This window comes from Astatotilapia calliptera, chromosome 7 (genome assembly GCF_964374335.1).
Source record: "Astatotilapia calliptera chromosome 7, fAstCal68.1, whole genome shotgun sequence".
In the NCBI taxonomy this organism is placed as follows: Eukaryota; Metazoa; Chordata; class Actinopteri; order Cichliformes; family Cichlidae; genus Astatotilapia; species Astatotilapia calliptera.
Window position 1 is genome coordinate 4,987,343 of NC_137428.1, and position 25,235 is coordinate 5,012,577.

General features: G+C 40.5%; 1 protein-coding gene across 1 annotated transcript in view; it reads left to right on the forward strand.

Moving 5' to 3' along the window:
* Positions 1–2,480: 2,480 nt before the first annotated feature.
* LOC113025153 (carbohydrate sulfotransferase 6-like) overlaps positions 2,481–25,235 on the forward strand; it is a 30,252-nt gene continuing 7,497 nt past the window's right edge. Inside the window, exons 1-2 of the mRNA XM_026172626.2 lie at positions 2,481–2,602; positions 20,146–20,339. The gene's annotated coding sequence lies outside the window, so the exon portion shown is untranslated. The remainder of the gene's footprint in view (positions 2,603–20,145; positions 20,340–25,235) is intronic.

The following is a 25,235-nucleotide window of genomic DNA, read 5'->3' on the forward strand; positions in this document are numbered from 1 at the left end:
TGGTGCAAAAACCAGTTTCTCATTAACATTTACTCTTGGAAATAAAAAGGTGACAAGCATTTCATGTTTTATTACACGTCCTTTAAGCTTTGGTGCTTGGAGGAGAAGCAGTGTGTGTGTTGCTGGTTGGCTTGACCGATGTTTTTGTAGCAGTCCAAGCTCCTCTGTGTCTCTCCCCTTTTGGCCATTCAGGGCTTTGCACAAACAGCAGATGTTTTTATTCAGTGTGCGTACAACATGGACAGCCAGCAGACTGTGAGCAGAGTGGTTTAGAATGGCCAACTTCACTTTCAAGCCTTTTAATATGTCACCAAGTTCTCACTGTTAATTGCAAAATTCATGAAACACCCCCCATTTTTTTATTTGTTGATAAGATAATGGGAAATTGGAGCAGCGATTTATTGATACATCTGCAAACATACATGGAAATACAGATTATAAGGCAAAAATAGAGTCTGTATAAATCTAAGTTTGAAAGTCAATATTTAGTATGACAACTTTTTAAACCAATTATATAGATAGTTTGGCTTCTTGACAGCATTGAGAGAATTCCTGATCAGGCTTCAGTAAACAGTAGATGAATTGGATCAATTGACCTCTGATTACCTCTGTCTCTGATGTCTGTTATCCCCATTTTTTTTAAGGACAACATTTTCAGATAACCCTTGTGCACTTGTCCGGGTTCCTTAAAACTTTTAATGATACAGGTGCAGAAACACTGTTGTTATTTTGGGCATTTTTCATAGATTTAACTAAATAAAAGGCAACAAATGATGTTTTCTGAGATACACTGCTAGTAACAAAATGCCTAAAGATACAATTTAAAATTGGTCCTTTGCTAAGTTGTCTGTTATGTGTAGTAACCACACTGGTTTCTACACACACTGATTTCTACACACTGGAAACCACACTGGTTTCCACACATCAAGAGACTGAGCTAGGAGCCTTTTGATGGTTGAATGATTTACAGATCGGTGTTCAGTGGATTTAAAAAAGTATTTCCTGAATGCTTAACTTAAGAACACTTTTACACATTACAGGAAAATCTGGCCCATTGGGAACAAAATATGCAGAAACAAAGGGTGGCTCGAGACATTTGCACAGTACTGTATCTTTCACACTATTAGCAGGCTCTGTAGTTACTTCATTTTGACTTTGGGCGTATAGGCTGCAGTACTGCACTCTCTTCCTCCCTGTGACTCATCCACCAGGGAGAAGTTTTTTAATGTGTGCATGTGTGTTTATGTGGTTCTGTGCCTGTACCAGAGCATTAGCTCATTTAAACCAATCAGTCAAAGTTTGTGCTGGACGAAACGATTTAGTAACACCCAAGCAGCTCAGCAACTTCATCTCAGAAAGATCATGTCTTAACCATTCTGTGGGTACTACCTTTTATTCGTTCTCAAGGTCAGATTATCTGAACATATAAGTCTTGGCTCACTTCCTGTTGATGTCATTATCTTTATCATAAACGTGCTGCATGCTCTTAAACAAGAAAAGAAAAGGTGTTTTATTATCAACTAAACTTTACCCAAGAGACACAGAAAGGACACGCTGCTGCTATATTTGGTTAATGTTTCATATTAGTCAATTAGATTCATTATTATAAGGATGTTTTTGCATCACCACAACAGCACAAACATAAAGTAGAATATGTGACTGGAATATTATACCTGACGATCCTAACTTAAAGCCTTAAAAAAATCAAATGGGTGCGTTTTTCTGACTAGGATGCCTGTTTAGCTTAAGAGAGGTGGACTGCTGTCCTCACAGCCTCACAATTTTTGCTCTTTATTATTTCATTCATTATGCTGATGATTTGTGACTTTCTATGCACTGACAAAGTACAGGAACATATTTAAAGGAAGACGTTAGCAAAGAAAAGTGGGATAGTCAAGGAGATGAAGAAAGTTGGCAGGAATGCTGAGAGGGTAGGTGTACGGCAAAGAGAGAGGGTGCCAAAGGATAAAGGCTTATGGGCATTACATGTGAGGCTGGGCACTGAGGAAAGGACGAGGCAGCACAGACACTGAGCTGGAAAGGATGTGTACTGAGTTAGGGTGGTTTCGGATAGAGATCATAATGTACTAACAAATGAAGAGAGTGTGCTGAGAAGATGGAAGGAGTACTCTGAGGAGCTAATGAATGATGAAAATGAGAAAGAGAGGAGGATGGATGGAGGAAAGTGAGTCAGGAAGTGCAGATTTCACATATTACACTATGAAGAGTGGAAAGGTGGTTCAGATGGCATGTCTGTGAAATATGAAGATCTTTAGGAGAGATGGCTTCTTTTAAACAGATTGATTAACATAATTTTGGTCAGAGGATTCCTGAAGAATAGAGAAATCCAATTTCAAGTTCAAGGGTGACGTGCAGAGCTGCAGTAACTTTGGAGAGATAGGGTAGAGTCCCAAGAGAGGAACTGCGGTGCTGCATGAGGAAGTCAAGACTGACAGAGAAGTCTGTAAGGACGGACCTGTAGGAAGAAAACGCACAAGTGTTGAGGCATGCAGTAGGAGTGACAGATGGATTCAAGGTCGGGGTGGAAGTACATCAGGGATCGGCTCTGAGCATCTTCTTGTTTGGAGTGGTGATGGACAAGGTAAATTTAAAATACCTGGGATCGACCAGCCAAAGCAACAGACAGTGCACGCAAGCGGTGATGAAGAGTGTTGGGTGATTTGTAACAGAAGAGGTGGTAGTGAGGCTGGTATGAGGTAGGGTTTGGAGACAGTGGTACTAACACAAAGACAGGAGTGGAGCTGAAGATGTTAAGATGGGAGTGATCAGGAGGGAGATTAGAAATGAGCACATCAGAAGGAAAGTTCAGGTTGAATGCTTTGGAGACAAAGTAAGTGAGGCTGGGATGGTTTGCACATGTGCAGAAGAGGAATAGCTGATTGGGCAAATGATGTTAAGTATGGAGCTGCCAGGTCAGACAAAAAACGGGAAAATCCAAAGCAGGTTAATGGATGCAATGAAGGAGGATGTGTAAGGGTTGGTATGAGAGAGGAGGATCGTAGCGCTAGATTGAGATAGAGGCAGATGGTCCAGAATGGCGACCCCTAAAGGGAGAAGCTGAAATTAAGAAGTTTTGTTTCTACCTTAACTTTAATTTAATCTATAATTTCTGGCTTTGTGCTTCAATATTGCAATCTGTTATTTTGCTTTTTATAAAGAGTCAACATAAATAAAGTTAGTATTGTGATCTTATTAGTAACAGTAGCTTAGTGTTTCTACAACCCTGTTAAATGCAATCTGTTTCCATGGGCGTATATGCAGCATCTTGTGGGAATCTCACCAATAGATGTTGAAATTACTAAGGATGGGCCAACAGGTCCATTCACAAAACAGGGTCGTAGACCATTGTTTTTTGGGAATGCAGGGACAAAGTAACAAAGAGCCATATAACCAATAACAGTGCTGGCTCACTTCAAACTGGAAGTCTCCTGTTTGAATGAAAGAGCACTCTTTTTAACACCTTATTGCAACTGTTACAACTAATTCCACATCATTGCCCAAAGTCCCTCCTCCGCCTCCATCCAGCTCTTACTGGTCACCAAAAAGCTTTTCTTTCAGCTGCAGAGAGAAGGAAAACAGGATATGAGTCTGGGTCTTACAGGAAACAGGTGCATCCCTTGTTTGCATCTCTTTTTTCAGTGTTTCATTGCTTTTCCCAAGTTCCACTTTATTTTGCTCTAGAGACAGAGCATCAACATACAGATTTCTAATTCTTCATCCCAATGAAAACAATGCCAAAATAATCTCAAAGTTTTATGAAAACACTCCCAGCTATTAAAGTTTTATTATAATCAAGAAGAGAACATGTGGCAAATTTTGCTTATTTTTCACATTTTTGCTTTTTTTTTTTTAAATTATTTTTATGTTATTACCATTTTTGTCAGAGCAGCAAAGTAAGAACTTCTGCTTCACTAAATGCCACAAGAAAGGAAGACACTGTGACAGCTGGCATAGCGTGAGAGGCCTATGACCGGTTGCCAGTGTGCTGCAGGGCTTGCAAAGAGAAACAGACAACCATTCACTCCTAAGGCCAGTATAAAGCAGCCAACTGACCTAACCAACACACATGTCTCTGGGAGGAAGAATGAGAACCTGGAGAAAATTCATGCATGCACAGGGAGAATGTGCAGAGTCATAAAGGTCCCCAGCCTGGAAGTGCAGCCTGTGCAGTGAGGCAACATTGGTGCCATTAAGGTACCAAGCAAGTTATTTTCATTATCAAAAGGAGGAAGTGGGGAATTAAAAATCAAAATCATTTGAAATGTGCAAATTTGCTATGATTTTCACTTTCTGTCTAGGTGATTTTTGTCATTATTTATGCTGTTAAAGTGGTGGATGTTCATGTTAAACATAACCACCAGACTGCTTTAAACAATCGGTTTTAGACAGTTTTTGTTGAAAGGGAGTAATGAGCTGAAAATGTACTAAAGTACCAAATCTGAAGAATCTACCTGGTTGGTTGGCAACAGGCAGGGTTTGAAGGTAAGCTCAATTTAGAAAGCAAACAAACAAAAAAACAAAAATGCAGGCATATTTGTTTTGGTTTTATTTTTTAAATATTGTATTCCTGTTCACACATGTGTGCAGTGTTGGTTTAGCATAATGATTATGATCGACTCAGTGCTTTTATTTGGTTGACTTCCATTTGCAAACATTTCTGTCTTCTCAGGGTTTCTGAAAGGTTATGTAAGCATGAATCCTGTTAATGGATTCTTATTGCAATGGAAATATTGCTGTATTGTATACAGCTAACTCTGTGCTGCAAAAAAGCACACCAGAGACCTGTATTTGCGAGCAGGATATGGACTTAGTGAGGTTAATTTAGGTTAAACCCTGGTTTTCAGTGTTCCAAAGGTACTTTACTCTCTGCCATGGTAACTTTGACCTAGATCTTGCCAATAATATTCTTTTCACATGAACATGCTCATAGCTCATAGGGTGACTGGAAAATTCTACTAGTAGTTCTACACAAGCCCAGGGGAAGAAGAGGTTGGTTTGTGAGTCTGGAGGTGTGGGACAATCCAGATAGTTTGCCCGAAAAAGAAAACACAGAATTTTCCATCATTTCATAAAAACGAATAAAAAATCTGGAACATGTTACTCATGACAATTTAAAAAAAAAATAAATCCAAGAATGCATATCAAAATATAGGCTCACCAACAGTAGATTTCTTAAATATCAGCAAATGATGAACAGCATAGAGAAAAGATTTAATCCCTGGCAACCAGAGATGGGCAGTAACGCGTTATCCGATTACTTTTTCGAGTAACGAGTAAAGTAAGGGATTACTATTGCAAAAACGGTAATTAGATTACCGTTACTTTCCCGTAGGAACGCTGCGTTACTGCGTTACTAAAACCGTGAATTTTTGCGAGAATGTCTCATGACAATGAAGTTAGCAAGTGCCACGTTCGTGACAACAGCTGTGTGCAGATCAACAGTGAATAATATATTGAGTGCAGAGAGAGTATGAGCGTGCAGCGTTTAAAGCGTGGAAGTACTGACCTTACTTTGAGTTTGATTCCATAAAAAGTGACAAAAACATTAGCGTCCGCTGTGCGTGGGAAGAAAACTTCTTTTTACAGCGAAAGAAACCCCTAAACCTCCGAGCAAGCACCGAGTAGCTATGACGTAATGGGAAACTCACAGAGAAACTCGCGGATTCTTCCACACCGCTGCAGCACACCTGCACCAGGGTAAACCTCCGCCTACCCTGCTCCTGCTTTACAGGTGAAAATAGAGCAACAGGACTGCTAGTATTTGATTTTATTTATTTTCTGCTGTGTTTTACTTGCATCTGTTTGAAAGACTGAGTGTAAACACAAAAAAAAATTATTTTATGTGCTGGAATGTGCAGAAAATAGGTTTAAATGTTAAACTAATTTCTTCCAGTCAGAGAATGTTGCATATAATTACATTTTTGCTTGATGCATAAAGTTAAAAGATTAAAACTAATAAAACAAGTTTTAAAAAGAGACTTTTCCATTTGATTACATTTTGTATGATGGATTACGTAGAAAAAGTAGAATTGGGCTGAAAGATCTATCGCTTTATCACCTATTCAGGTTGTAAATCGTGTTTTTAAAAAGTAACTAAGTAACTAAGTAATTAATTACTTTTGAAAATAAGTAATCAGTAAAGTAATGGGATTACTTTTTGGGGGAAGTAATCAGTAATTAGTTACTGGTTACTTTTTTCAAGTAACTTGACCAACACTGCTGGCAACTGAACTCAGAAATGCCCACACAGGTAACAGAATTTTTAAATTGTTGAACCCCTAAATTATTAGCAACTTAAAGTCTAGTCACCTTCATTCCAAACTCCTTAGGCTATTTATAGAAATAATGATGGACATGAATAAATAAACAGATAAAAGAAAAACACAAACAAGAGAAGCATATAGACAATTTATGGAGCTCATCTTGGAAAAGCAAATATGTTTGGCACAATAATGCAAACCAGACATCACAAACTGCCAGGGTTTAAAAAAAACCCAGCCGGTTTCAGATTAGCTAATGACAAGTCAGCTATATTGCTGTAGTAAATATTAACATAGCTCTACATGTTGAATTACTATTATGTCCAAGTTAAGAGACATATATGTCGTGTTAAGTTGTGTGTGGCAGGCAGAGTTGCAAACTTCTATGCAGACTCACAGCAAATTACTGTAAATTCCAGTTACAGCAACTTTCATGTAAATTCAAGTGAGGCAGGATATTTTTACTGCAAATGTATTTACAGTAATGTAAATACTTTGGGTTGGCAATAACATACTGGCATTCATTTGCCAGCAACCTGTGTACTGTCCTCAGTGTTTTCCATGCTTCCAGAAAAACAATGCACAGTATTTTCTAGTATTCATTTGTTGTTTTACACGATATTATCACAATCTGGGCAATCAAAACAATATGTGAAACATAACTTTACCCCACCAAGTAGCAATGGTACAGTATACATTAAAAGTGATTCAGAAACTGTAGCTTAAGATAAAGCACAGAATCAGTGACTTCTTTACTGGACACGCAAAGAATTCACAAAAGCTCAGTGATCCGAACCTGTAAAATCTATGTACCTTGTTACGGATTCAAATATTGGGGATGGATACAAGAGGAAAAACCAAAAGAACAACACTGGTCGGGCCGGGTTGAGTCAAACAATGATTTTAATGGTCACACGCGTGGGAGATGGACACTGTATGCAGACAGCATCAGATCTCAAAATGGTGGAGCATTGATCAACCTCTTATAGCATCTAGTGGCCCCCACCTAATCATAAAAGCCTAAACATTCACATGCTTTCTCTCACAAAGTGCCTAAGCTACGACCTTGGCTCCCTGTTTATCTGCTCCTGCTGAGATGGGGCAGAAAACTCCTGTATGTTCTGTTCTCTTCTTATCAGACAAATAAGGCGATGACTTTCTGCGAACAGTATTTCTTATCAGGTATACCCCAATAATCATCTGCACTTCCGGTTGAGTGAACGCTGGCGCGACTGGCTGCCGCTACTCACCGGCCGCCACTCACCACTATCGCTAACGCTACTGAACTCTGGACTTCTGGACTTTTGTCCTACTCCTGTTTCTAAGGCCCACCGGTGTCCCTACCCGGCTGTTCCTGTCCATGATGTGGCCTTTCAGGATCTATGTACTCTCAGTGTGGGTCTGGATCCTTATGTCATCGATCTACCGACTCGGCACTGGACTTCATCAATATACAGCTGATGAGCTCTTCCGGCTCCGCTTCTCTTTAGCTGCTCCGCCGTTGGCTGCTCTTCATTTCCACACGGACATTGCCTTCCTCCCTCGTCGAAAGTACGTACATCGAGGCTCCCGTCGGTATTTCCATCAGGATAATTCCAAACCAATTCAGTCCTTCTGGTCCACCTCTGGTCGCTCTCAACGGAACCCCTGCAGGTCTATTGACCACAATGTTCTGACTAGTCTGCCTAGGTCGGCTAACACTCTCATCCAGTCCGACAGTATTTCTGTCAACTTTGGCCTGCTTAATATCCGTTCGCTTACGAACAAAGGACATCTCATCCAGGATCTCCTAACAGACCGTAAGTTTGACTTTTTCTGCTTGACTGAGACATGGCAACAGCCCAATGACTTTTCGCAACTCAACGACTCCACCCCCCCGGGGTTTGTTTACACCTGCCAACCTCGCGAGTCCGGCCGTGGTGGTGGCCTCGCGATAATCTATCGCGAGAACTGGAAAGTCTCGCCGCTGTCCGCCCCTACGTACAGCTCCTTTGAATCTGTTGTCTGTCAACTTTCAGGACCTACCCCAACTGTAATAGCTGTCATCTACCGCCCCCCAAAATTTAATTCTGTTTTTATCAGTGACTTTGCCGATCTGCTGACCAATCTAGCTACTGTCTCCCCTAATATAATATTGCTGGGTGACTTTAACGTTCACGTGGATAACTGCGACCATCCCCTTACCAAGGACCTTCTATCCTGCCTTGATAGCTTCAGCCTTAAACAATACATAAACTTCCCTACCCACATTAAGGGCCACACTTTGGACCTAATCTGCTGTTCTGGACTTACCCCCTCCATCTGTAGAGCTGACGAACTGCTAATTTCGGACCATCTACTTCTCTCCTTTAATGTTCACATGACCCTCTCTGTAATTAACAATCCCCGTATTATCTCTTTCCGGAATATCAAGAATATAAATCTTGATATCCTTTCCTCTGCTTTTTCTAGCTGCTTGTCTTCTAACAACTTAGCTATTCAAGAGGACCTGGTACTTTTTTATAATCATAGCCTTAGTAGTATTTTAAATTCCCTGGCTCCACAAAAAACCAGAACTGTACTTTTTTCTCGCTCTGCACCCTGGTACACCCCTGAACTCCGGCTACTGAAAGCTAAAGGCCGACAGCTTGAACGTCTCTATAAGAAAACTGGCCTTACTATTCATAAGGATATGTTTAATAACCACGTTCTGTTTTACCAGGAATGTATTAGTCAAACCAAATCTGCTTATTACTCTGCTATTGTCTGCTCAAGTGAGAACTCTACCAAGACCCTTTTCTCACTATTCAACTCTTTTAACAGGCCACCTGATTCTCTCCCTGCTCATCTCTATTCATCTAACTTCTGTGATGCTCTAATGCTATTCTTTATTGATAAAATTCATAAAATACACTTAGACCTGGACCCTAATGCTCAATGTAGCTTCTCTGTCCTAACTTCTCCCCCTTCTCACTTCCTCTCTTTTTTTCAACTTCCATCCTTAGCTGATATTGCTGATCTCATCCATAAATCAAAGCCTTCTACCTGCCAGCTCGATCCTATCCCCACTGTCCTCGTCAAAGCCTGCTTACTCCCTCTCCTTCCCCTCATATCTGCTATTATTCACTCTTCACTCACCACTGGAACTGTTCCTGCTTCCTTCAAAGTTGCTGCTATTACCCCAATTCTGAAAAAAACTGGTCTAGATCCCAACAACTTTAATAATTTTCGTCCTATCTCCAATCTACCATTTCTCTCAAAAATCCTTGAAAGAATAGTTGCTTCACAAGTCCATCTTCACCTAACTGATAATAACCTTTACGAACAGTTCCAGTCTGGCTTTCGTCCTCTACATAGCACTGAAACTGCTCTTATAAAAATAACAAACGACCTTCTTATAGCAGCTGATTCTGGTCTCCTCTCCATCCTTATCCTTCTTGATCTGAGTGCAGCTTTTGACACCATCTCTCATCCCATTCTCCTTAGCAGATTAGCTTCTATTGGTCTCTCTCACACTCCACTAGCCTGGTTTAAATCATACCTATCTGACCGCACTCAGTTCATTCAATTAAAATCCTTCACTTCTCAGCTTTCTCCTTTATCCACTGGGGTGCCCCAGGGATCTGTCCTCGGGCCCCTTCTTTTCATCATCTACCTTCTTCCACTCGGACATATTTTTCGTAAATATAATATTCAGTTCCACTGCTACGCCGATGACACCCAGCTCTATCTCTCTACCAAACCTGACTCTACTCTTCCTCCACCCTCCCTCATCCTCTGTCTAGCTGAACTTAATTCTTGGTTCTCCTCCAACTTTCTTAAACTCAACAGCAATAAATCGGAACTTCTTCTGGTTGGCACTAAACGACTGCTATCCAGAATTAACAATTTCTCTCTCACCATCAATAACTCGCTGGTCCCTATCTCTCCCTCTGTGAAAAGCTTGGGTGTCATTCTCGATAGCACATTATCCTTTAACTCACATATCAATAATATTACACGTGCAGCATATTTCCAACTCCGTAACATTAATCGCCTCCGCCCCTTCCTCACACCTCACGCCACTGCCATTCTCATCCATAATCTTGTTATCTCTAGAATTGACTACTGCAACTCATTATTATTTGGCCTTACACAAAAATCTATCAACAAGCTCCAACGTGTCCAGAACTCTGCTGCCCGTATTATTACTAGGACTTCTTCTACCCACCACATCTCCCCAATCCTGAAGCAACTTCACTGGCTCCCGGTCAAATTTCGCATCCATTTTAAAATAATTCTGTATACATTCAAGGCTATTCATTCTCTCTCTCCACCGTACCTCTCTGACTTATTACAGATGAAGCTCCCATCCCGCTGCCTCAGATCTTCATCTTCTCTTTCTCTCTCTGTTCCCTCTGCTCGTCTGATCACAATGGGAGGGAGGGCCTTTAGCTGCTCTGCCCCTCGACTTTGGAATTCCCTACCCCCGGACCTCAGAAATATTAGTTCATTCTCTCTTTTTAAGTCCACCCTCAAAACTCATCTGTTTAAAATTGCCTATTCTTAAATTTCTGTATGTTTTAACTTTTATCTTCTATTTTTATCATTGTGTATGTTTCCAGTTTTTATCTGTTGTACAGTGTCCTTGGGTGCTTTGAAAGGCGCTATTTAAATAAAATGTATTATTATTATTATTATAACTCAGCAGTATAATGCATCATAAAACAATATCATTCATTCACAATAAATCAGCAGTCTAATGTAATGCAAATCAGTTTAACAAATGCAATAGTTATCACCTTCTTCTAATTCAGGAGAATAATGCAAACCAAAACTACAGAATAATTCACAATCTTTAATTAGGGGTCTAACATGGCATAAAATAATATTATAATCCAACAACCTGCAAAACAAAAGGATGGTGAAACCTATAAGGTGCAACAAGCACAGATGCTGGACGAAACAGATGCTGCTTTACTGTGTGATGGTCCTGAGTCTGCCGACTCAGTGTTTTGTGTTTCTTTATGCTTTTGTTTATCCTGAGTATGTATTCTGTTTTGATTTACTGTTTGTTAGGTTTCTGTTCTGTGCTTACCCTGGTCCCACTTCTGTGCTCTGTCTGTCTATGCTGTCACACTGTCTGTTTGTGAATCTGTCTGTTTAGTTAGTTCAGTGTCTTGTCTGGTTCTGTGTCTGAGTTTCCTGTTTTATTCTGAAGGTCCCTGTCTCGTGTGAGTGTGTTCAATTTACGTTTCCCCTGTCCCGTCACCTCTGACTTCTTCCAGGTGTGTTGCCCTCCTGTCTCTCATCCCCTGATTACTGCTGTGTGTATTTAAGCCCTGTGTGTTCTCCTGCCTGTTGTTGGTTCGTCTGCGTTCCACAGTGTCCTTTTCCCTGTCTGTGGCTCTCTGCCACTCTCCCCATTTCGTATGTTCTCAGGTTTGCTCTTTAGTTTTTCCAGTTTAGGTTTCTTTACTTCCCTGTCATCCCTCACTGCTTGTTTGCCACTACACCACCCTGTAAATAAACATCAGTCATCCCCTGATTGCTGCTGTGTGTATTTAAGCCCTGTGTGTTCTCCTGCCTGTTGGCACAATGCTCAACGACACCTTGGTTAAGTCCCTTATCAAAACGGAGGATGGACACTTGAAATTGTAGCCTGTTAGAAAAGTTATGATGAGGGGCCCTTGCAGACAGTGAGACATTGTAATGAAAACTTAAAACCCCCACATTAATGCAATGCGAGCTCAGTTGAATTATTCAGTAGTCTCCCACTGAAAACGCTACGTCCAGATGAACAGAATCAATATTTGGAGATTCAGTAGAGTTCAGCAGCTTCGTGCTTCTGCAGCCATGATGATAACCAGCATAACTGGGGAGGACACTGAGCCGATGAGCCAGTGCAGAGGAGGACCCCTCATTTATCTACCCGTCAGCTTGTGCAGCTAGTTTTAAAGCTTGACTGTACTGAAAATAGCAAAAACAAATAGGATGGAAATGTTCTGACGACAATGTCAACTTTCCTCACGCGTCCTTGAGTTTAGATCTAGTTTTGATCTAGTGTCTCTCCTGTTTGCAAAGTTATTTTTGAATAGAAAAGTGACTTGAAAGTGTATTTGCCAAAAACTGGACAAATGGACATCTGTTTTTGGTCTACATCTTTTGATTTATTCAAGCTACCGTAATAAGCCCTAAAGTGAGCTCAAACGGAGACATCTGTGCCTTTCCAATGATACCTCATGTTTTTGGGTCGCCTCTACACTCAGAAAAATTATGGTTCTTAAATGGTTCTTCAGATGTCTTCATGGTTCTTTAAAGAACCATCATACGTCAAAGAACCTTTTTATTTTGTGGATGGTTCTTCAGCTATTACAAATGGTTCTTTAAAGAACAAAAGGTTCTTCATCCTTAGCAATCTAAGTTTGATGGTGTAAATGGCATAAATATTTATTCACTATAATGAGGCTGTGAATTATACTGTGTGTTTTCTTTGTGTGCATGTGTGTGCGAAGGGGGAGGGCGGGATACCTGGCAATTACCCTTTAAGAGAAGATGGTAGGAAACTGAATATTCAAATAAAAGTTAGAAATATTTGCAAACAGTAGACACAATACACACATTCAAATACTGTACTTTAGTTTTAAATTTTAATAAAGCATTACTATTTTCTACTCCAAGGCATTACTTTTGAGATTATCAGAGGTGGGACCAAGTCATTGTTTTGCAAGTCTCAAGTAAGTCTCAAGTCTTTATCCTCAAGTCTCAAGTCAAGTCTCAAGTAATGTCAGGCAAGTCAGAGTCGAGTCTCAAGTCACTGGTGTAAAAGTCCGAGTCAAGTCACAAGTCTGAAACTTTGAATTTCAAGTCCTTTCGAGTCTTTAAAAAAAACAAACGAAAAAATAATGTTGCAGTTATGCTAAATGTAAATATTAGACCATGTAATTTTAAAATCTGTGTTTTTCTCAACACATACAAAATAGTGAACTTAGAAAATATACACAAATTGTGAAATTGCACCTCTTTAAAATGCAGCTCAATTAAACCTAGCTCCAAGAATAATTTTCACCGACAGTTCTGAGATAAGCTGCATGTTATTCTTGGATGCGGTTGTAGGACCGGCTTTAAAATCGCATGACAAAAATATCATACACATTAAAAAAAACTGTATCACCAACGTAGCCTGGACAACATTTGCTAGTTAGATGAAGTCAGCTATCTCATCTTAGCATATTTATATGCATATTTATAATCATACGGTTCTTGGAGTGAGTGCATACACTCATGAAGTTTAGTAACTTCAGGTCACTGCAACAAGCCCAGGTACAGTTTACCGACGGATGGGTGCAGGACCTTGAAATGCACCGTGTAGAACGAAAGACCATCGTACGTATCATAAGTTTACCAGTCTCACAAATCGTCGTCATAAATACACATTCGTTAACCGTTTATTAATAGGACCTTTGAGCTCAACGGTAATTAATTAGTAGTGGAAATAATTTCTGGTACCCATCACAGAAATGTAGCAGTGACAATAATACTGTATGCTGTAATCGTACTGGGCAATTAGTGATACAAAAAACCTGTTTTATCCTGTGAATAAAAGTATGTGTTTTTGTCAGTGTACCATAATAACAGAAGCGAAACACAATATTGTGTCAGGATAATTTACTATTTATGCACAATAAACAAAGGAGCATAGCGCGACAATTTCTGTTCAGCGCCAGACTTGCTTGTAACCTATATCACCAATTATGTTAAGAAAAATGACGCATTAACTACAACAGCAGACTGACCTTTGTGTAAATGCTTGGAGCAGACTAACCTGTGAGCTGGAGGGTTCTGGGACGTTATATTTGATCTTTGAATGGCTGCGATCCAGGCCATCCGTCGCGTCTTTGTTACTTCGGAAACATGGCTCGAACAATTTCTCTTCAACGACGTAATCCGATAACAACCGATCTCTTTACCCGTCGGCTTCCCGTGGCTGTCATGCGACCGGCTATTGCAGTTAATAATACAACAGCTTCTTGACATTTTTGTGTTTCTTTTTATCGCTGTGTGACTGATTTTAATTGAAAGCCTGCGTGCGCTAGTACCGCTTGCCACGAGTTCCCAGAATCCTTTGCGGTTCTACCCGTGAATGACGTCACATTTTCAATCTCCATATAATATGCATGTTAAATTTTATATTTGGGGTAAAATATCAAGTCTTTTCAAGTAAACCGGTTCAAGTCCAATTCAAGTCCCAAGTCATTGGTGTAAAAGTCCAAGTCAAGTCACAAGTCTTAGAACATTTTTTCAAGTCAAGTCTAAAGTCATAAAATTAATGACTCGAGTCTGACTCGAGTCCAAGTCATGTGACTCGAGTCCACACCTCTGGAGATTATTATATATTTTTGAAAATATAGCATAATGATAATACTAGTTATTGTAAACTTTACAAACCACCTAGCAGTATGTAAAGTCAAATTATAAAATACAAGTGAATAACAATTGCAGAACAGAATGTCAGTGTCCCTACCCGGCTGTTCCTGTCCATGATGTGGCCTTTCAGGATCTATGTACTCTCAGTGTGGGTCTGGATCCTTATGTCATCGATCTACCGACTCGGCACTGGACTTCATCAATATACAGCTGATGAGCTCTTCCGGCTCCGCTTCTCTTTAGCTGCTCCGCCGTTGGCTGCTCTTCATTTCCACACGGACATTGCCTTCCTCCCTCGTCGAAAGTACGTACATCGAGGCTCCCGTCGGTATTTCCATCAGGATAATTCCAAACCAATTCAGTCCTTCTGGTCCACCTCTGGTCGCTCTCAACGGAACCCCTGCAGGTCTATTGACCACAATGTTCTGACTAGTCTGCCTAGGTCGGCTAACACTCTCATCCAGTCCGACAGTATTTCTGTCAACTTTGGCCTGCTTAATATCCGTTCGCTTACAAACAAAGGACATCTCATCCAGGATCTCCTAAGTTTGACTTTTTCTGCTTGACTGAGACATGGCAACAGCCCAGTGACTTTTCGCAACTCAACGACTCCACCCCCCCGGGGTTTGTTTACACCTGCCAACCTCGCGAGTCCGGCCGTGGTGGTGGCCTCGCGATAATCTATCGCAAGAACTGGAAAGTCTCGCCGCTGTCCGCCCCTACGTACAGCTCCTTTGAATCTGTTGTCTGTCAACTTTCAGGACCTACCCCAACTGTAATAGCTGTCATCTACCGCCCCCCAAAATTTAATTCTGTTTTTATCAGTGGCTTTGCCGATCTGCTGACCAATCTAGCTACTGTCTCCCCTAATATAATATTGCTGGGTGACTTTAACGTTCACGTGGATAACTGCGACCATCCCCTTACCAAGGACCTTCTATCCTGCCTTGATAGTTTCAGCCTTAAACAATACATAAACTTCCCTACCCACATTAAGGGCCACACTTTGGACCTAGTCTGCTGTTCTGGACTTACCCCCTCCATCTGTAGAGCTGACGAACTGCTAATTTCGGACCATCTACTTCTCTCCTTTAATGTTCACATGACCCTCTCTGTAATTAACAATCCCCGTATTATCTCTTTCCGGAATATCAAGAATATAAATCTTGATATCCTTTCCTCTGCTTTTTCTAGCTGCTTGTCTTCTAACAACTTAGCTATTCAAGAGGACCTGGTACTTTTTTATAATCATAGCCTTAGTAGTATTTTAAATTCCCTGGCTCCACAAAAAACCAGAACTGTACTTTTTTCTCGCTCTGCACCCTGGTACACCCCTGAACTCCGGCTACTGAAAGCTAAAGGCCGACAGCTTGAACGTCTCTATAAGAAAACTGGCCTTACTATTCATAAGGATATGTTTAATAACCACGTTCTGTTTTACCAGGAATGTATTAGTCAAACCAAATCTGCTTATTACTCTGCTATTGTCTGCTCAAGTGAGAACTCTACCAAGACCCTTTTCTCACTATTCAACTCTTTTAACAGGCCACCTGATTCTCTCCCTGCTCATCTCTATTCATCTAACTTCTGTGATGCTCTAATGCTATTCTTTATTGATAAAATTCATAAAATACACTTAGACCTGGACCCTAATGCTCAATGTAGCTTCTCTGTCCTAACTTCTCCCCCTTCTCACTTCCTCTCTTTTTTTCAACTTCCATCCTTAGCTGATATTGCTGATCTCATCCATAAATCAAAGCCTTCTACCTGCCAGCTCGATCCTATCCCCACTGTCCTCGTCAAAGCCTGCTTACTCCCTCTCCTTCCCCTCATATCTGCTATTATTCACTCTTCACTCACCACTGGAACTGTTCCTGCTTCCTTCAAAGTTGCTGCTATTACCCCAATTCTGAAAAAAACTGGTCTAGATCCCAACAACTTTAATAATTTTCGTCCTATCTCCAATCTACCATTTCTCTCAAAAATCCTTGAAAGAATAGTTGCTTCACAAGTCCATCTTCACCTAACTGATAATAACCTTTACGAACAGTTCCAGTCTGGCTTTCGTCCTCTACATAGCACTGAAACTGCTCTTATAAAAATAACAAACGACCTTCTTGTAGCAGCTGATTCTGGTCTCCTCTCCATCCTTATCCTTCTTGATCTGAGTGCAGCTTTTGACACCATCTCTCATCCCATTCTCCTTAGCAGATTAGCTTCTATTGGTCTCTCTCACACTCCACTAGCCTGGTTTAAATCATACCTATCTGACCGCACTCAGTTCATTCAATTAAAATCCTTCACTTCTCAGCTTTCTCCTTTATCCACTGGGGTGCCCCAGGGATCTGTCCTCGGGCCCCTTCTTTTCATCATCTACCTTCTTCCACTCGGACATATTTTTCGTAAATATAATATTCAGTTCCACTGCTACGCCGATGACACCCAGCTCTATCTCTCTACCAAACCTGACTCTACTCTTCCTCCACCCTCCCTCATCCTCTGTCTAGCTGAACTTAATTCTTGGTTCTCCTCCAACTTTCTTAAACTCAACAGCAATAAATCGGAACTTCTTCTGGTTGGCACTAAACGACTGCTATCCAGAATTAACAATTTCTCTCTCACCATCAATAACTCGCTGGTCCCTATCTCTCCCTCTGTGAAAAGCTTGGGTGTCATTCTCGATAGCACATTATCCTTTAACTCACATATCAATAATATTACACGTGCAGCATATTTCCAACTCCGTAACATTAATCGCCTCCGCCCCTTCCTCACACCTCACGCCACTGCCATTCTCATCCATAATCTTGTTATCTCTAGAATTGACTACTGCAACTCATTATTATTTGGCCTTACACAAAAATCTATCAACAAGCTCCAACGTGTCCAGAACTCTGCTGCCCGTATTATTACTAGGACTTCTTCTACCCACCACATCTCCCCAATCCTGAAGCAACTTCACTGGCTCCCGGTCAAATTTCGCATCCATTTTAAAATAATTCTGTATACATTCAAGGCTATTCATTCTCTCTCTCCACCGTACCTCTCTGACTTATTACAGATGAAGCTCCCATCCCGCTGCCTCAGATCTTCATCTTCTCTTTCTCTCTCTGTTCCCTCTGCTCGTCTGATCACAATGGGAGGGAGGGCCTTTAGCTGCTCTGCCCCTCGACTTTGGAATTCCCTACCCCCGGACCTCAGAAATATTAGTTCATTCTCTCTTTTTAAGTCCACCCTCAAAACTCATCTGTTTAAAATTGCCTATTCTTAAATTTCTGTATGTTTTAACTTTTATCTTCTATTTTTATCATTGTGTATGTTTCCAGTTTTTATCTGTTGTACAGTGTCCTTGGGTGCTTTGAAAGGCGCTATTTAAATAAAATGTATTATTATTATTATTATAACTCAGCAGTATAATGCATCATAAAACAATATCATTCATTCACAATAAATCAGCAGTCTAATGTAATGCAAATCAGTTTAACAAATGCAATAGTTATCACCTTCTTCTAATTCAGGAGAATAATGCAAACCAAAACTACAGAATAATTCACAATCTTTAATTAGGGGTCTAACATGGCATAAAATAATATTATAATCCAACAACCTGCAAAACAAAAGGATGGTGAAACCTATAAGGTGCAACAAGCACAGATGCTGGACGAAACAGATGCTGCTTTACTGTGTGATGGTCCTGAGTCTGCCGACTCAGTGTTTTGTGTTTCTTTATGCTTTTGTTTATCCTGAGTATGTATTCTGTTTTGATTTACTGTTTGTTAGGTTTCTGTTCTGTGCTTACCCTGGTCCCACTTCTGTGTTCTGTCTGTCTATGCTGTCACACTGTCTGTTTGTGAATCTGTCTGTTTAGTTAGTTCAGTGTCTTGTCTGGTTCTGTGTCTGAGTTTCCTGTTTTATTCTGAAGGTCCCTGTCTCGTGTGAGTGTGTTCAGTTTACGTTTCCCCTGTCCCGTCACCTCTGACTTCTTCCAGGTGTGTTGCCCTCCTGTCTCTCATCCCCTGATTACTGCTGTGTGTATTTAAGCCCTGTGTGTTCTCCTGCCTGTTGTTGGTTCGTCTGTGTTCCACAGTGTCCTTTTCCCTGTCTGTGGCTCTCTGCCACTCTCCCCATTTTGTATGTTCTCAGGTTTGCTCTTTAGTTTTTCCAGTTTAGGTTTCTTTACTTCCCTGTCATCCCTCACTGCTTGTTTGCCACTACACCACCCTGTAAATAAACATCAGTCATCCCCTGATTGCTGCTGTGTGTATTTAAGCCCTGTGTGTTCTCCTGCCTGTTGGCACAATGCTCAACGACACCTTGGTTAAGTCCCTTATCAAAACGGAGGATGGACACTTGAAATTGTAGCCTGTTAGAAAAGTTATGATGAGGGGCCCTTGCAGACAGTGAGACATTGTAATGAAAACTTAAAACCCCCACATTAATGCAATGCGAGCTCAGTTGAATTATTCAGTAGTCTCCCACTGAAAACGCTACGTCCAGATGAACAGAATCAATATTTGGAGATTCAGTAGAGTTCAGCAGCTTCGTGCTTCTGCAGCCATGATGATAACCAGCATAACTGGGGAGGACACTGAGCCGATGAGCCAGTGCAGAGGAGGAGCCCTCATTTATCTTTGAAAGTAAAGAGAGGCTACCCGTCAGCTTGTGTAGCTAGTTTCAAAGCTTGACTGTACTGAAAATAGCAAAAACAAATAGGATGGAAATGTTCTGACGACAATGTCAACTTTCCTCACGCGTCCTTGAGTTTAGATCTAGTTTTGATCTAGTGTCTCTCCTGTTTGCAAAGTTATTTTTGAATAGAAAAGTGACTTGAAAGTGTGTATTTGCCAAAAACTGGACAAATGGACATCTGTTTTTGGTCTACATCTTTTGATTTATTCAAGCTACTGTAATAAGCCCTAAAGTGAGCTCAAACGGGGACATCTGTGCCTTTCCAATGATACCTCATGTTTTTGAGTCGCCTCTACGTTCAAATAGGCAGGGCATCACAAAAAACGTTAAACTGGAAGATACTTGTTTGCTGGTTCTCGGGAGGATATGTGAAATATATGTCAAATGTATCCCTCGTGAATGATATCAAAATCTCGTTCACATTAAAAATGTCTTTTTAAAGCGTAATCTGACCAAGAGGACAGCACAAATATAACAATATAAAACATAACAATAGTTCTGTAAACATGTTTTCAGTGGCCAAAAAAGATCGGATGGGTTAAAATGTAAGTACAATAAACACAGAGTTATAAAGGTAGTGGCTGCATTGCAGCTGGTAACGGAGATAAAACACTGGGACTGGACCACAGGGCAGTTAACATCTGTAGCCTACTGCACCACACACAAGAATAAATGTTGGGAAGGATGTCTGCCATCGATGCGCCGTAAATGTCGCCTTTATAACTGTTCCGTTACACCCATCCACGCACCCACCCACCTTCCACCACTCTCCTATCTCTGTGACCAGCAGCCCCCGCCCAGCCCTCTGCCAGCCCGTCAGCCCTGCACTGCCACCGGCCACGTCTCAAAACTGCGCCTTGTGCACGGCCACTACAAGAAAGTTCTCCGAGCAGCTGGTGACCGAGGGCGGCGGAGGAGAGGAGAGTTCAGAGGACTGTGGACCGGCTCCGTTGTCAGACAGCGCGACCGACAACAAAATAAAAGGTGAGACTTTTTTCTTTCTCTTTGGTGGAATAAGAGGTAAAAAAAAAAAAAAAAGACGAATAAACTACAACCCGCTCGCTTCTCTACGGTTACGACCCTCTTTTCTGCCCATCTTGGCGATTCTTTTACAACCATGTCAATAAATTCGTCTTTAAGACCGAGCAACGCAACAATGTAACGAAACTCCAAAGATCAGAATCCGTGACCACCCAGGTAGGCGCAGGGGACTCCATTACCCCCCGTTTATCCCCTCAGAGTTAGTTTGGTCTGTGCCGTTACACAGTCTTCTGTAATGTGATTACAAGTGCCAGCTACAAGCCTCTTCGGCCGTTTTTATTCTGTACAATATTTACCAGATTCCACGGGGTTCATTTGAAGGCAGTGAATGAATGAAGTAATTAAAAGCTGCCAATATTCATGTCGCGTTTGTGCTTCACAGACAGACATTATACGGGCCACACGCTGAGCAGCAGTCTAAAATGTGAGACTCTATCTGTCGTACAGATGAATATATAGCTATATTTTTTTTTTCAAAAACATCAGGTGTAAAGCTATTAAATTTGTCACACTGCCTTTCATTTAAAATTTTTCTCTTCCCCCCAATTTTGAAACAGAATTTGACATAATGTTTATATATATATATAAAAGAAAGAATGGTGATGGGTACTCCTGAGACTGAGTGTTTGAACTAACTGTAAACTTATAGAGGTAATATGAGGAAGCCTGCTCTGCTCAAGTGCCCGTGTCAATCATCCTTAAATGTGGGCTTTCCTCTATAGCGTTTCCAGTGGGTAGTTGATAAGATTACTTCAGCTGATCTGCAAACACACAAATCGCTATTCAATGGAAGAGATAACAATAATAATAGTAAGTGGATTAAGAGCACTTTGTGATAGTGACAGTGTAGAAATCCACAGCAAAAATATAAAGTTACCAAATAATGTCTGAAAAAAAAAAAGATGCATCCCAGCTGACTGGTGCATGGGTACCACTGACCATTACTTATGTGTGCTTTCGTATTAGTGTTAAACTGGTTAAATATTCAAAGGGAGTGGAGATAAAAGACAAAGCAGTATTGATAACACGAAAGGGGGAATCAGTAACGGCCAAGAACAAAGCAAACCAAGAACACTGGCTTTGTTATTACGTTGTTCGTACTCTAAAGGAAACTACAATTTAATTTTTGAGAAACACATCAAGGGACTGTGACATCAGAGGAAATACTGGATGTGTCTATGAGTGTTTCAGGTTATGAGAAGAAATATGAGTCATAATGTCAAAGGTGTTTCTGACGGAGGATAGCTGAGAGACTGTTTCTATATAAGCACATGCTTAAGGAACATTTACAGAAAATAAACAAATTTTATGAGCTGATTTATTTATGATTTAGTTCAGTTCATTTCATTTTTATTTCAAACGTGAATTCACAATCATTACAAAATATCATTCCATTCTTTTGTTTGAAACGGAGTAGGCAGAAGTATACACTTATTAGTCCCTACCGCCTCAAATTTTACCTCTCATTGATTTCATTTTGTTTTAGCCTTAAATTAAACAAACAACATATGAAGCAAAAGTAAATCAAAACAAACAAACAAACAAACAAAACAAATAAACAAGCCCCACCACAGTATAGTTACTTTCATATAAATAAGGACTGAGTGGCAACGTTTGCAGATTCACAAATGATGAGACAAACAAACTAAAACACTATTACGAACAACATTACCGCCCTGGGTTTACCCCGTTTTCTTCATTCTTATATTTGTTAAAAATCAGTTTTTTATATTTCACTTTAAACTGGTTTATGTTGTTACTTTCTTTAATTTCTTCTGTTAGACTGTTCCATAATTTAACTCCTGCTATTGAGATAGACATTTTTAAAAGTTGTTCTAACACTTTGTATTTTAAAATTCCATTTCCCTCTTTTGCGAACACTTTATTTCTTTCTTTTCTATCTTATTTGCGCTGTTTTAAACGCCACCAAGTCTTGAAATTTAATAGCTTGCAAAAAATTGGTGGCTGGTGATTTGCTGAATATCAGCATTTATAACAGCTGATAAATGTAAATGCAAAAAGAAAGAAGAGGTGGAAAGAAAACACACATGAATCATGTTTTCAGTGTCAATGTTTGTTTCAGGTCTGCTTACAGAAGAAAACGACCAGGTCTTTACTGCACCCTGCTGTCAGAGCAGGGGAAGGAGACTGGTGTAATAGGAGGCAGGTGAAATGAGAGATTATTTTAATATTAACCAAGATTATCAACACTTTATGTTACAGTGAGTATAGTAAAAGCCTCCCAACATGTGTTAAAGTAAACAGAGCGAGAGAGAAACCAACAAAGAAAGCACTGTTGTTGGAGATTTTCAGTTGAGTCACCCCACTTGGCAACGCTTTGATAAGCAGTAAAAACCACTTCAAATATGTAAAGCTGTTGATGCAGTATGCTTGGAATACCTCCCGACTGTTGAACCTGTGCTGCCAGCTTCCTCCATGCTATATTAGCTGTGCTGCTGGTAACAGGAGCAACGCTTCTGCTATGTAGAGTTATAAATGCAGAGCAACAATGAACTGAATAGGACTGAACCTGTGTCCAGTATCAGATTGTGCATCCATAGAAGGTGAACGCAGAGTTTCATAGGAGAAAACCCCCATAAAATATCCAAATATACATTTTTGAAAGTACAGACAGGGACAACGGGCACTTTTCACGGTTTTTAACATTTGGCTTCATTTTAGCTGTTTGCACTTAAGAAGTTTACTCTTTTCCACGATTGGCTGATGGGCCAAGAGCACCCACAAACTCTCCTTCTCCTGGGAACAAACTAGGGATCTTTTGCTTGTTTGGCCAATGTGTGAACAACTACGTCAAAACTGAGCAAATGTTTATTTTTACTTTTCAGAAACAAGTACGGTTCAGGTTCACAAAGACTACAGAGTATGTGATAGGCCAGCTTGAAAGGCTCATTGATTTTGTTTATACACATATCGGCTCAAATCTTTTGTCATATGTTTAAGAAGCTTTTTAGAGTTGGATCTGTACACTTACAAGATACAGAGTGGTCTAAAGAGCACTCTGCAGCTCTTATATGCATTCCATTACCAACTACAAACATCAGAAAGTACAATTAAAGAATGGCCACCTTCAGGCAGACTTCATGAACAAAGCGAGTGATTTAATTTAAGTGGATTGTTGAGGTTTGGCTGACTCTGTGGTTTATTTATCCACTGATCAAGCAGCTGCAAGACACCCCGAAACAACCCTGAGAGCCTGTGTTCTTTCATGCACACAGAGCTGAGCAGGACGAGCAGCGAGTGTTTTCGAGTAGCCGCTTTGTCAGAAATGATAATCACAAGGAAAGGTTGCAGCTGGCGCAGCTCGCCATGCAGGTGCAATAATGTATGCTTCTTAGCAGACGAATATCTGGATCTCTTCGGTGTTGCAGCGCTGTAGTTCACGGTGCTGCTTGCCAGCACTGTTCTCCTCACAAAGACAGCAAAGTGTCTCCTGCACTTGGACTCACCACGTCTCTGCTGGCAAACAGAAAGAGACGCATCTGTTCCCAGACTCAGTCTCACTGCAAACAAACAGTGCACGAGCAGCTGCACGCAAGGCGTCGCACAATGTCTGCACACAAGACGCTGCAGATCCATGTTTACACAAGGTGCGTGTGTATAATATCACACAGTCATAAATTATATAAATCCAGATGAAGATTGGGGTATTAAAAGCATTTACCTTTTGTTTACTTCTCCATTGTTCAGTGTGCTGTCTAATCTGTTCAAGACATAAACAGGAGAGAAAGTCTTAACATGTCAGCACCTTCATGAGTAATTAAATCTAAGAGGCGGGGTAATACCTAATGTCAAGTATGTTCTTCATGCAGCCTGATCAGGGCACTGCATTCAGATCAATTTAAAGGCTGCGTGTGCAGGCTGCTGGGATTAGTTAGTGCTAGGGAACTGTGGCAACGTTTACAGTAATGAACTGTGCTGAACTTTTGCTCAACTGTGAGGTGCACATGGTTGAACCTCACAGTTGAGCATACATTTGAGACTGTCAAAAAAATGTCTGCTCAAAAATGTTTTAGCCACTTACTTTAGCACTTGTACTGAGCATGCATGTCTTTTACAAAGAACCAGAAGCAGTCAACCATCAAGCTCAGATTACACTGTCCCCGGTATCAGTTTTCCAACATTTTATTTGATCTTTTATCTTTTTCCACGCTCATCATTGACTTTGCCCAGGTTTGGGTGAACAAAAGTGCATCTTCAGTGACATTTTGCACTCGTTAGCTGATGTGATTTTAGCAAAATTCTCTGCTCTGTGATTCCAAAGTAAATTTTGGACAACCTGCACTAATGCTTCCCAGGCTACTGATTCACTTGGCTCCGGTTTCCATTCAAACTCATCGTCAAGTATCAGTTCACAGATTTTAGAACCAACAAAAAGACCTTCATTAATTTTGGGCTTACTTTTCTGCAGAGCACACTTACTTTCTTTAATTTTATAATGAGTCGCTGTTTCTGTCCAGTCCAGCTGTCCAATACTTGGAACATAACTAAAAAAACGGGAACTTGCAAGACGAAAACAGATTTAAAATCAGTAAATGAAATTTGTCAAAGCACAGGTGAAAGAATCCCAGCAGCAAAATGCCAGTGTCATTTATCATCCTCTTGTATGGAATCATATTTATAAACTTCATTTGACTAGTGCCCTGGTCAGCTGATTCGTCTCCCTACAAACAAAACAGTTCTACTGAAGTCACAGTACAAAAGAATTTGACAATTTTGAGAATAATCTTTTTTTCCCACTGCGCCATCACACCTGATCTGCTCCACCAACACACTTGTAGCTTCATATGTGGTTTGTCCCGCTTTAGTTTCTGTGATCCC